The sequence below is a fragment of the Caretta caretta genome, chromosome 2 (assembly GCF_965140235.1).
Source record: "Caretta caretta isolate rCarCar2 chromosome 2, rCarCar1.hap1, whole genome shotgun sequence".
Taxonomy (NCBI): Eukaryota; Metazoa; Chordata; order Testudines; family Cheloniidae; genus Caretta; species Caretta caretta.
In genome coordinates, this window is record NC_134207.1 from 226776787 (window position 1) to 226790065 (window position 13279).

At 42.9% G+C, this 13279-nt stretch overlaps 1 non-coding gene across 1 annotated transcript; it reads right to left on the bottom strand.

Annotated features, from left to right (window-relative positions):
- Positions 1-3715: 3715 nt before the first annotated feature.
- On the bottom strand, positions 3716-3787 carry TRNAQ-CUG (transfer RNA glutamine (anticodon CUG)). Its single transcript has one exon. It is a non-coding gene; the product is annotated as a tRNA-Gln (tRNA).
- Positions 3788-13279: the final 9492 nt, after the last annotated feature.

Sequence of the window (13279 nt, forward strand, 5' to 3'; positions counted from 1 at the left end):
TCCTAGTTGTCATCTGTCATCCTACACTGGAACCCATATGGGGTATCATCAAACAACAAATCATACTCGAGGGGGATCCCATCCTGAAAGAAATGCTTCCTGAAACCCCACTTCTGGCCTTCAAACAATCCCCCGAACTCTCCAAGCTCATCATCAGAAGCAGACTCTCCATAAACCAGGATACCCCACCTCAGAGTGCCACCAAACCCTGCCAGAACAACAGATGCAAAACATGCAGACATATCCCCACTGCTACAATGATCAGCATTCCCCACAGCACCCCTTTCAAGATCAACGGGTCCTACACATGCCTAGCACATGTGGTGTACCTCATCCAGTGCACTAACCGTCCCAACAACTATTATAGATGAAACCAGACAATCACTATGCTCTTGAATGAACTCACACAGGAAAATAATAAGACAAAAACACCACATTACCTGTGGGTGAACACTTTTCACAAAGTGATCACTCTATATCTGACCTATCAGTCCTCATCCTCAAAAGAAACCTGCACAACACTTTCAAAAGTGTTCAAGCCTGGGAGCTTAAATTCATTGCTTTGCTAGACACCAAAAATCATGGACTAAATAGAGACACTGGGTTTATGGCTCATTAGAACAATCTGTAACCCACTAACTCCTTCCTTTTGTCCTATGACTGCAGAGGTGTTAATGGGTCACACTACCTTGAATGGTCCCTCACAATCTGTGCTAACTACTGTTGCGAATTATACCTGATAGGTCACGCGCAGTTCGAGTCTAGGCTGAGGCACACGAACAAAGTCCACAACTGCAGAGTTCTCAAAGATATTAAGTTTATTACGCTCGAGCGTGGTGCCCCCCTGCTAGCCAGAAGGGGACCCCGAATGCAGGTTATATAAAGATTATATACCTTTTAGCACAGCATGTAGCCCTCATGCATTGGAAACCTTAGCCAATAGACAAACCCTTTCCTTATCTACCACCTATCCCTGCTAGGTACATTCTCCGTGCTAAACCATTACTTCAGCTACACAACATAGCCCTAAAGCAATGCATCAGTAACTTTTCTTATCAGAATGGGAGGCCCACATCACAAGGCCAGGAGGCAGGGAGTTAGGAACAGAGAAAGAACAGAAACCGGGAGTCGAGACAAGCTGGAAACAAGGAGGAGGGTTTTCACAGGAATAGAGTATCTAAGGAACACTCCACCTGGTGCATGATGTGCTTGCTTTTAGACAATGGTGGGCCCCAAACCCAAAATGGAGTCACATATACTAACTTTTCCTTAACACTACCTAAGTTAGGTATCAGAGGGGTAGCTGTATTAGTCTGGATCTGTAAAAGCAGCAAAGAGTCCTGTGGCACCTTATAGACTAACAGATGTATTGGAGCATAAGCTTTCGTGGGTGAAAACCCACTTCGTCAGATGCATGTAGTGGAAATTTCCAGAGGCAGGTATAAATATGCAAGCATGAATCAGGCTAGGGATAATGAGGTTAGTTCACTCAGGGAGGATGAGGCTCTCCTCTAGCAGTTGAGGTGTGAACACCCAGGGAGGAGAAACTGCTTTTGTAATTGGCTAGCCATTCACAGTCTTTGTTTAATCCTGAGCTGATGGTATCTACACCAGCAACACCATCACAGGACCTAACCAGATCAGCCACACCATCACCGGTTCATTCACCTGCACGTCCACCAATGTAATATACGCCATCATGTGCCAGCAATGCCCCTCTGCTATGTACATCGGCCAAACTGGACAGTTCCTACGTAAAAGGATAAATGGACACAAATCAGACATTAGGAATGGCAATATACAAAAACCTGTAGAAGAGCACTTCAACCTCCCTGGACACACACTAGCAGATTTAAAGGTAGCCATCCTGCAGCAAAAAAACTTCAGACCAGACTTCAAAGAGAAACTGCTGAGCTTCAGTTCATTTGCAAATTTGACACCATCAGCACAGGTTTAAACAAAGACTGTGAATGGCTAGCCAACTACAAAAGCAGTTTCTTCTCCCTTGGTGTTCACACCTCAACTGCTAGAAGAGGGCCTTATCCTCCCTGAGTGAACTAACCTCGTTATCCCTAGCCTGTTTCTTACTTGCATATTTATACCTGCCTCTGGAAATTTCCACTACATGCGTCTGATGAAGTGGGCATTCACCCATGAAAGCTTATGGTCCAATACATCTGTTAGTCTGTAAGATGCCACAGGCCTCTTTACCTATGCTAAACAATCTGTTCCATCATGCATTTTGCTGTGATGCTGGGCGTTCCTTTCCCATACCTGCAGAAGAGCTCTGTGTGGCACAAAAGATTGTCTCTCTCACCAACGGAAGTTGATTCAATAAAAGATATTACCTCATCTACCTCATCTTGATAAATCTCGGATGACATTTGTGAATGGCAGGAGCAAAAGAGAAGGGAGATCAGTATGGAGCAAATGGTTTTTTAGCAGGGCTGCAGGAGTCCGGCCCTAATTCTAACAGCTCATGGAACAGGATGTTCTCCAGCAATGCTGGGATTTTCAGTTTATGATAGAGTGTCTTTAAAGAGTTGCATCTTTATAGCAACATTATCTTGCACAATTTGTCCCTAAATTTGTTGTTGAAAAAAGATACCTTGAGAATGTCGTAGTATCTCAGAGAGGCACTGAAAGGCACATAATTTTAAAAAGTGACGTATTTTCCTTCTTTGTCTACTACTGCCTCTAATTTTGCTATTTACAAATATACAACAATCCAAATGTCATAATAAAAACAAATGTCCTGTGCACATCCCTGTCCTATGGCTATAATAAAATGCAGATCTAATATTCCATCCTGGCTGGAGGAAAAATGCACCCATTTTGTTCAGACTAAGATTCTTAGGTTCATATTTTATTTTCTGATATGTAGAGACCTCAGCAGGCTGCAGTAGGAGGCTTGTGAATACCAGAGCAAGAGCTGGCCCTTTAAATTCAGTCAGCAGCCCATTTTAGCATATAAAATCTGAAGTGTTGTAGAAAATAAAGGTTTTAATTACAGTTGGCATTTCTGAGACTGCTGCTGGCAGTGACCAGCTTGTCAAAATGAGACATCATTTGTGACACCATAACTAAGGCAATGTAAGCAAACAGGACATATTCTCACTCACCCACCTACCCACACATGCTGTCATCCAACCATATATCCTCCCTCGCTCCCCAATCCATCTAGTTCTCTACTCACCCATCCACACATGGTCATCATTGCTTTTGTTATATTCTAAGTGACAGCTATGGTCTCATGTCATAACTCCTAATCTTTTCAGTAGAATAAACTCATTGCAGGCAACTGGAAGCCTGGGTAGGTGTATAGAATGCATTTAAAGCCCTCCATACCCTAAGAATCAACAAGCACATACAGGAAACAGCTGCAGAGCAAAGTTATTTTTTGAGTGTCAAACAGATTGGACAGGGAAGTAGATGCAAACGCAGTGGCTCTACCATAGACTCGAACTCTCTGGGGGTCAGGGAAGGGACTCTAAAACTACTTGACTGGGAGAACTCTGGACGTATTCAATAAGATAATAGAATATCAGGGTTGGAAGGGACCTCAGGAGGTCATCTAGTCCAACCCCCTGGTCAAAGCAGGACCAATCCCCAATTTTTGTCCCAGATTCCTAAATGGCCCCCTCAAGGATTGAACTCACAACCCTGGGTTTAGCAGGCTAATGCTCAAACCACTGAGCTATCTCTTCCACAAACAAGGTCCCACTGAGATTTGAACTCAGATCACTGGATTCAGAGTCCAGAGTGCTAACCATTACACCATGGAACCAGCATATATAGAAAAGCTGGACGAGCACAAGTCCATGGGTCTGGATGCACTGCATCCGAGAGTGCTAAAGGAGTTGGCACACGTGATTGCAGAGCTATTGGCCATTATCTCTGAAAACTCATGGCGATCGGGGGAGGTCCCGGATGACGGGAAAAAGGCTAATGTAGTGCGCATCTTTAAAAAAGGGAAGGAGGATCCGGGGAACTACAGGTCAGTCAGCCTCACCTCAGTCCCTGGAAAAATCATGGAGCAGGTCCTCAAGGAATCAATTCTGAAACACTTAGAGGAGAGGAAAGTGATCAGGAACAGTCAGCATGGGTTCACCAAGGGCAAGTCATGCCTGACTAATCTAATTGCCTTCTATGATGAGATAACTGGCTCTGTGGATGAGGGAAAGCAGTTGATGTGTTCTTCCTTGACTTTAGCAAAGCTTTTGATATGGTCTCCCACAGTATTCTTGGCAGCAAGTTAAAAAAGTATGGGCTGGATGAATGGACTATAAGGTGGATAGAAAGCTGGCTAGATTGTCAGGCTCAACGGGTAGTGATCAATGGCTCCATGTCTAGTTGGCAGCTGGTATCACGCGGAGTGCCCCAAGGGTCAGTTCTGGGGCCGGTTTTGTTCAATATCTTCATGAATGATCTGGAGGATGGCGTAGATTGCACCCTCAGCAAGTTTGCAGATGACACTAAACTGGGAGGAGAGGTAGATACGCTGGAGGGTAGGGATAGAATACAGAGGGCCCTAGACAAATTAGAGGATTGGGCCAAAAGAAATCTGATGAGGTTCAACAAGGACAAGTGCAGAGTCCTGCACTTAGGACGGAAGAATCCCATGCACCGCTACAGACTAGGGACCGAATGGCTAGGCAGCAGTTCTGCAGAAAAGGACCTAGGGGTTACAGTGGATGAGAAGCTGGATATGAGTCAACATTGTGCTCTTGTTGCTAAGAAGGCCAATGGCATTTTGGGCTGTATAAGTAGGGGCATTGCCAGCAGATCGAGGGACGTGATCGTTCCCCTCTATTCGACATTGGTGAGGCCTCCAATTTTGGGCCCCACACTACAAGAAGGATGTGGAAAAATTGAAAAACATCCAGCGGAGGGCAACAAAAATAATTAGGGGACTGGAACACATGATTTATGAGGAGAGACTGAGGGAACTGGGATTGTGTAGTCTGCGGAAGAGAAGAATGAGGGGGGATTTGATAGCTGCTTTCAACTACCTGAAAGGGGGTTCCAAAGAGGATGGACCTCGACTGTTCTCAGTGGTAGCAGATGACAGAACAAGGAGTAATGGTCTCAAGTTGCAATGGGGGAGGTTTAGGTTGGATATTAGGAAAAGGTTTTTCGCTAGGAGGGTGGTGAAGCACTGGAATGTGTTACCTAGGGAGGTTGTGGAATCTCCTTCCTTAGAAGTTTTTAAGGTCAGGCTTGAGAAAGCCCTGGCTGGGATGATTTAGTTGGGGATTGGTCTTGCTTTGAGCAGGGGGTTGGGCTATATGACCTCCTGAGGTCCCTTCCAACCCTGATATTCTATAATTCTATGAAAACTAGAGTATAGAGAAAAAATAGGCTATTCTCTACCTCAGACAGAAGCACTGTACTTATGACCAGATTGTAGCATTTAGACAAAATGTTCAATATTCAATGGGCTCAAAGACTCAGTCTCTTGCTTTCTCTAGCCTGGTGGCTAGGGCTCTCACCTGGGGTAGGGGAGAACTTGGTTTAAATCCTAGCTCTAAATCACATAGAGTGGGGGAAGATTCAAATACAGGTTTCCCATATCCCAGATGAATATCCCAACCACTGGACTATTGGGTATTCTGACACTCACTGACACACACACACATCTATAATAGCCAGCCCCCAACATTCCTAAGCTGCTCACCAGTTGCTGTCTGTCATAAATATAAAGGGAAGGGTAAACCCCTTTAAAATCCCTCCTGGCCAGAGGAAAAAATCCTCTCACCTGTAAAGGGTTAAGAAGCTAAAGATAATCTCGCTGGCACGTGACGAAAATGACCAATGAGGAGACAAGATACTTTCAAAAGCTGGGAGGAGGGAGAAAAACAAAGGGTCTGTATCTGTCTGTATGCTGCTTTTACCGGGGACAGAACAGGAATGGAGTCTTAGAACTTTTAGTAAGTAATCTAGCTAGGTATGTGTGTGTATATGATTTCTTTAAATGGCTGAGAAAAGAGCTGTGCTGAATAGAATGACTATTCCTGTCTGTGTGTCTTTTTTGTAACTTAAGGTTTTGCCTAGAGGGATTCTCTATGTTTTGAATCTAATTCCCCTGTAAGGTATCTACCATCCTGATTTTACAGAGGTGATTCCTTTACTTCTATTAAAAGTCTTCTTGTAAGAAAACTGAATGCTTTTTCATTGTTCTCAGATCCAAGGGTTTGGGTCTGTGGTCACCTATGCAAATTGGTGAGGATTTTTACCAAACCTTCCCCAGGAAGTGGGGTGCAAGATGTGGGGGGGAAAGATGTGTCCAAACTACATTTCCCAGTAAACCCAGTTAAAATTTGGTGGTGGCAGTGGAAATTCCAAGGGCAAAGGGTAAAATTAATTTGTACCTTGGGGAAGTAACCTAAGCTGGTAAAAGTAAGCTTAGGAGGCTTTCATGCAGGTCCCCACATCTGTACCCTAGAGTTCAGAGTGGGGAAGGAACCTTGACACTGTCTTTTGTATGGGTTAAGTATGCCCTGAGCACACCTACTGGATTAGCTACTGCTTGGGAGTTAGGTGGGAAATACCTAGTTTGAAAATCCTGCCGGGACTTCAGTGTGAGTGAGGGCTCTTAGCAGTTCATTAACTGTGGGGTGGTATCAGGATTTAGGCTGCTTTGTGTATGCCCATGAATGGAAATTTAGGCATCCATGGGGATTTAAGCACCTTCAGGGTAAGGCAGAAGATGAGTGGTGGTTTGGTGAATGTCAGTGGTGCCCAAATGTTGGAGTTACGTACCTAAGTCCATTGGTGACTCTGGTCCCTGGTATTTCAGTATAAGTAATAGAGTCTTATGGTTTTATAGCCAGTAGTTCTGGGTTCAATTCCCTACCAGGAAACCCAACCCCAGATTACTATAATGAAGTAATTCTTTAAATCCTAAAGCGAGAAGGGACCATTGTGATCATCTTGTCTGACCTCCTGTATAACACGAGCCATAGAACTTCCCCCAAAATAATTGCTAGAGCATTTCTTTTAGAAAAACAGCCAATCTTGATTTAACAATTGTGAGGGACGCAGAATCCACCCATGACCCTTGGTAAATTATTCCAATGGTTAATTACTCCTCACAGTTAAAAATTTACATCTTATTTCCAGCCAGAATTTGTCTAGCTTCAACTTCCAGTCAGTGGAAGATCTGATACCTTTCTCTACTAGATTGAATAGCCCATTATTAAATATTTGTTTCCCATGTAGTTACTTATAAACTGTAACCAAGTCACCCTTTAACCTTCTCTTTATTAAGCTAAATAGATTGAGTTTCTTGCGTCCAACTCTATAAGGCAGGTTTTCTAATCCTTTAATCATTCTCGTAGCCCTTCTCTGAACCTCTCCAATTTATTAACATCTTCCTTGAATTATGGGCACCAGAACCTGATGAAGTATTCCAGCAGCAGTCACACCAGTGCCAGATACAAAAGTAAGATAACCTCTCTTCTCCTACTTGGGATTCTCCTGTTTATGCATCCCAGAATCATAGTTTGGCCACAGCATCACACTGAGAGCTCATGTTCAGCTGATTATCCACCATAACCACCATATCTGTTTGAGTCACTGCTTCCCAAGATAGTTTCCCCTGTCCTGTATGTATAGGCTACATTCGTTGTTCTTGGATGCATTTATTTACATTTAGATCTGATTCAAATGCATATTGTTTGCTTGTGCCCAGTTTACAAAGCGATCTCAGCATCATTGCCTTATCCTCTTTGCTATTTACCACTCTCCCAATTTTTGTTACCTGCAATCTTTATCTGTGATGATTTTATGTTTCCTTTCAGGTCATTGATAAAAATATAAAATAGTGTCGGGCCAAGAACCCATCCCTGCAGGACTCCGCTGGAAATACACTCCCTCAAAGATGATTCCCAGACCTGAAGAAGAGCTCTGTTAGCTGAAAAGCTTGTCTCTCTCACCAACAGAAGTTGATCCAATAAAATATATTTCCTCACCCACCTTGTCTCTCTAATGATCATGTAGACAAAGGATAAGATGCTCTTAATCCAGGAAAACAGACAGATGGAGAGAACGTTAATTGTAACTGTTGAAAGGTGCTGATAAAAATAATCCTTGCCCGCAGAGAGGCCAGATTGTTTGAACAGCTACCATGTATTTAGGTGAATTGAGTTACTTTAATTAATCTGGACTGTTTTTATGCATGTTTAGAGCTCTTCAGAATGCTTCACACAGTGTTTTAGTGATCAGTGCTAATGCAACAACATTTGCTAAGAGTGTTACATTATATCCTCGCATTTGTGTGCTGTTTAAAAAATTGTCCTGTCACAGAAGGACACTAATGACTTAACAACCTAAAGCTAGCCAGTATGGAAAACCTTGGTGCTTAATCAAGATAAATGTCCTAGTTTCTAATCAATGTATGCAGAAGAGTTATGGTTTTTGCAGACATTAGCTCTGCTTTACATAAATACGTTTTATCAGTGGACAAATGCATCATTTATACAGCAAGGTACCAAAAGCAAAAATTTAGAATTTTAAATAAATACTTTCTACTGTGCTTTACATGGCATATAGAGTGTTTATAGGATGCAGTAAAAATTTGTCACACAGCCTCATGAATCATTCTAGCAAGTCATTGATTTCATGCAAATCAAAAGATTATTTGGCTTGGGAAGATTTGATATTTCTCAACCATTAGCTAGTTTGTTTACTCTCCTGACAAACGTGGTGTGTGACCAGAAATTCTTAAAAACAGTAGTAGGTGTGTGAGTGCTTTGTAAATTTGCCATATCATGTAAACATCAGCAATGGTTTAAAACTATGATTTTTCTTTGCACAGGCTATTGACACAAGGGTACTGTGGCTATCTGTTGCTGTGATCTCAGTGATAAGAAAAAAGAAAAGGAGTACTTGTGGCACCTTAGAGACTAACCAATTTATTTGATATGAAAATCACCAACGGGAACATAAATAAAAGCCTTGGATTTTTGAGACTGGTGTTTTAAAGTGTAAATCAACATATTGTTCATTGGAAGTGAGTATTTCATCAATACCTCTTCATTTTGATTTCAGAATGTTAAAAGGTAAATCACTTTTTGGACCAAGGAGTCTTTGCTGCTGGGATATAAAATCTATAGACCGATTTAAAAGCTTAAAGACATGGGGAACATAATTAATTCTGATGTAACAGAGAGGACTTGTTATATACCCTCTCTTAAGTGAATGTTAGTTTTACTCAATAAAATATCCTATGGGGAAAACCCTTGCCCCACTAAAGTCAAGGAGAGTTTTGACATTGACTTCAGTGGATCTAGAATGTCACCCCTTATCTATGACCAATTCATAGACTCTAGTGGCAATCCCTGTGGTGGGTGCATGAGCTGCGGTAATGGATCCCGAGAGGAAGTTGCAGCTAGTCCTTCTTGGGCAGGATGGAAATTGCTGTAATGTGGGGTCTCTAAGAATACATGGATATAAACAAACAAACAAAAAGGTGGGAGGACTGGGAAACCTCAGGGCTCCATCATCATGTTCTGAAATTTAAGGCAAGAAGCATGTCACTGGGGTGATGAGGAGGGAGATGTGGTTACATGGCTCAAGGACCATGTGTCTAGAGCTGCGTGAAGAACTGACTTTTGGGTTCCCTGGCAATTCCAAAAAATTGGAAAAATTGTTTGGGGTCAAACAATGTTTTGTTTCAATTGTGAGCATTTTAATATTTTTATTTGTTTAAAAAAATTAAACTGAAGGAAATCTGAAACAAACTCAGAGGAAACTCTGATTCAAAACTCTTGAATAAGCCACTTCATCTTTTGGGAATTTTTTTCCCCAGTTGAAACAAGTTGATGAAACTGACATGAATTTACAAACCATTTCAGTGCTGGGGAATCTGCATTTTGCACCAAGATAGAGCTTTGGCTGAAAAATGTCACCCAACTCTACATGTGTCTTGAGTCTGATGAGGTGCTCATTCCCCTGGGCTTTCCAAACTCAGCTTCTGCTTCTTCTCCGCTCTTGAGCCACATCCCTTCTCTGCTCTACTTATAGCAATAGGCTAAGCTGCTAGGGAGCTCCTGCCTCACAGTCTGAAAACCTCTGTGCTAAATGGAAGGCAGAAATCGGGGGTGAAGGGGAGGCACATGACCTGCTTGCCCCCCTTGTATTTCCTCTAGTTTGGGGGGGCAATGCCCGCCCTCCCCCAATCTTTGCCCCTGATATTAACAATAAGACGGTATGTGTGAGTTTGCATTGTACACTTATTGCCAAATACTTCATTCTTCTAAGTTGGTTGCTGAAATAATAGAGAATTAACCAGATCTCGGAAAGAGTGACTGCTAGTGTTCTAACATGGACATGGTGCACACACAAATCAAGGTTTCTGCATCCAAAAATGTAAGCATTAAAAGATGCTTATACAGAATTTTAGGCCCAAGTTCAGCAGTTTATCTGAAACTCCTTTGAAAATCTGGTTTCAGAGTAACAGCTGTTCGCAAAAAGAAAAGGAGTAGGTGCCACAAGTACTCCTTTTCTTTTTGAAAATCTGATTCTGTATATTGTGGACAAGCATATAGTAATTATTTTCCTCTCCTATTCAGAAAGAATACCGCACATAGCCTCCATATTTTTTCTTGCAACTGTGATTAAAATGCAGATTCAATGCAAATTGTTTATAAGCAGTTTAGAAATATTTTAAGTACAAGTTATTTGTATTCCATGCCTTGATCTCCATCCTCAAGACCCTGAAAATTCTGCCATTCGTGCCACTTTCTGTTGTTTGTTTGTTCATCCACACACATTAGTAACATTCCTTTTCTGTCAGTTAATTCTGACTCAACTTCTTTTAATTGAACAGATAGAAAATTTCTCCTGCAGTTTTCTTTTTTGCTCATTATTTGTGAATTACAGGAATTGAAAAAATTGCTATCATGGTTGGACAACACAGGCCACTTTAAAGAATTATTTGTCCTTGAAATGTCTGTTCTTCATATCTGTTTTAATTTCAAAGGTAATGAGAGGTTTCAGAGTAGCAGCCGTGTTAGTCTGTATCCGCAAAAAGAAAAGGAGTACTTGTGGCACCTTAGAGACTAACAAATTTATTAGCGCATAAGCTTTCGTGAGCTTCAGCTCACTTCATCAGATGCATGCAATGGAAAATACAGTGGGGAGATTTTATATACACAGAGAACATGAAACAATGGGTGTTACCATACACACTGTAACAAGAGTGATCAGGTAAGGTGATGAGGATGATAGAAAAGGCGATAATAAAACGCTATACTTACTTATTTATTCAGCTTTAGAGCGAACCAGGACTGAATGTCTGAATAGTCATAACCTTTTCAGTCCCTTAAAGGAAGACATGCATTAAAAAAGAATGTCTGATCAAACCAACTCATTGGGATTGAAAAAGGAAAACCTTGGAAGAAGTCCTATTCTTTTGTATGGCATTGGGATTGAAAAAGGAAAACCTTGGAAGAAGTCCTATTCTTTTGTATGGCCACTGTTCAACAGCACCCAGCTTCCTCTTAAGCTACATATGATATAGGGGTTGAAGTTTCAGCACATTTCTTTCATAGTGTGATTGGAAAAAACAATACAAATAAGAACTGAATTACCAGTAGATAAAGTTAAGATAAAGCTTTTTGAGTGTGGAGAGTTCAACTGATTCTCAGTCCTGTTTGATATTCCAAATGTTTAATCATTTCCAGAAAGGACGATATCCAGAAGCTATTTATGCTCCTATAGGCTTTACAATCTGGCAATGCATGTGTAATACTTATCTTTTTTACACACAGATTGGTATTCAGCAACTTGGCTTTCTCTGTGTGCAAGCGACTGCAGACAGGAAAAGTAAAATCAATGCCCTGGGAAAGAACCTCAGCTGGAATCAGCAGACTTGCATCAACTTCAGTGGATCTAAGCCATTGTTTTCAAATAATACCAGATGGACTTTTAGAGGATTCAGTTTAATAAATCATAGACTGTCATGTCTGTTAGTTGGGTAATGTAATATGTTTAATTGGACCACCTTCTGATGGTGAGGGAGACCAGCTTTCAAGCTTACACGGAGCTCTTCTTCAGTTCTTCAGGTGACCTGCAGAAGAGCTCTGTGTAGCTCGAAGGTTTGTCTTTCTCACTATCAGAAGTTGGTCCAATGAAAGATATTACCTCACCCACCTTGCACTAATATCCTGGGACCAACACGATTACAGCAACACTGTGTACATGTTCTTTCGTTAATATTTGTATTGTTGTAGCATATAGAGGCCCCAGCCCAATTGCACTGGGCATTATGGAAACTTATAACAAAGAGACAGCCCCTACGCCACAGAGCTTACAGTCTATGGCTTTGTCCCTGATTTGTGCACCATGCAGAAGGGATCTAGGAGTCTAATATTGAAAAGTGTCAAGTGTCTCTTGCCAGGTGCTGAACACCCCCTCTCATAACTTCCATTGACTTAAATGGATCTTGGGAGGGGCACTCAGCATACTGCATTGTAGCAGAAGGCAGAAGCCCAGGCCTGGGAGATGGCCCGAGCCTGGGAGGCCTCAGAGAAAAAGTGTGTGAGCCTGGAGGGGTGACCCTGGAGGGCTAATTTCGAGGAGCCCATGCCAAGAGGCCCCTCTACCCCCAGGGATGGAGGTTTAGAGGGGGTGGGGTGTAGCGGGGTGGTCACCTACTCCTGCCTGGAAGGGCTTAAAACAGCCCTGGGACACGGCTGGGGCAGGGGAAAAGCTGGACTGATTAGGAGGCAACCTCAGCTGTGTCTACGCCCCAAGCAGACCATAGCTGGCCCTTATAAAAGGGCTGAGGGCCAGGTGCTGAGAGAGTTCCCTCCATCTGTAGAGGGAGGTAGGCCTGGCTGCTGGGGAGCATACCATAGTACCTGAGGTGGAAATGGGCTGGGGGAAGGCCAGAGGAGTTGGGGAGCTCTGGCCCGGAAACCCCCCAGGCTGCAGGCCTAATAGAAGGCCAAATAGGTACTGGGGTTGTAGAGGGCAGCCCAAGGGGTAGGCAGAGGCAACAGATCCAAACCGCCCTTGCTTATAGTGAGTGGCATTCACACTCAGTCGACCCCAGGGAACGGGGGCTAGTTGAGAATTGGCACTGGCCATAGACGGAGGCGAGGTGGGGATAGAGGGTGGAGGTTCCCTGGGGAGGGGAGACCCAAATCTGTGGGGTACTGCAGGGGGCAGCAGCCCAGGTAAAGGGGTATGGTGGTCCGGGAGGGACACGGGGACCAGCGGCGAGCGGGACACCGGCCTGCAGAAGGCGCTCCGGAGGCTGGAAGAGCTAATT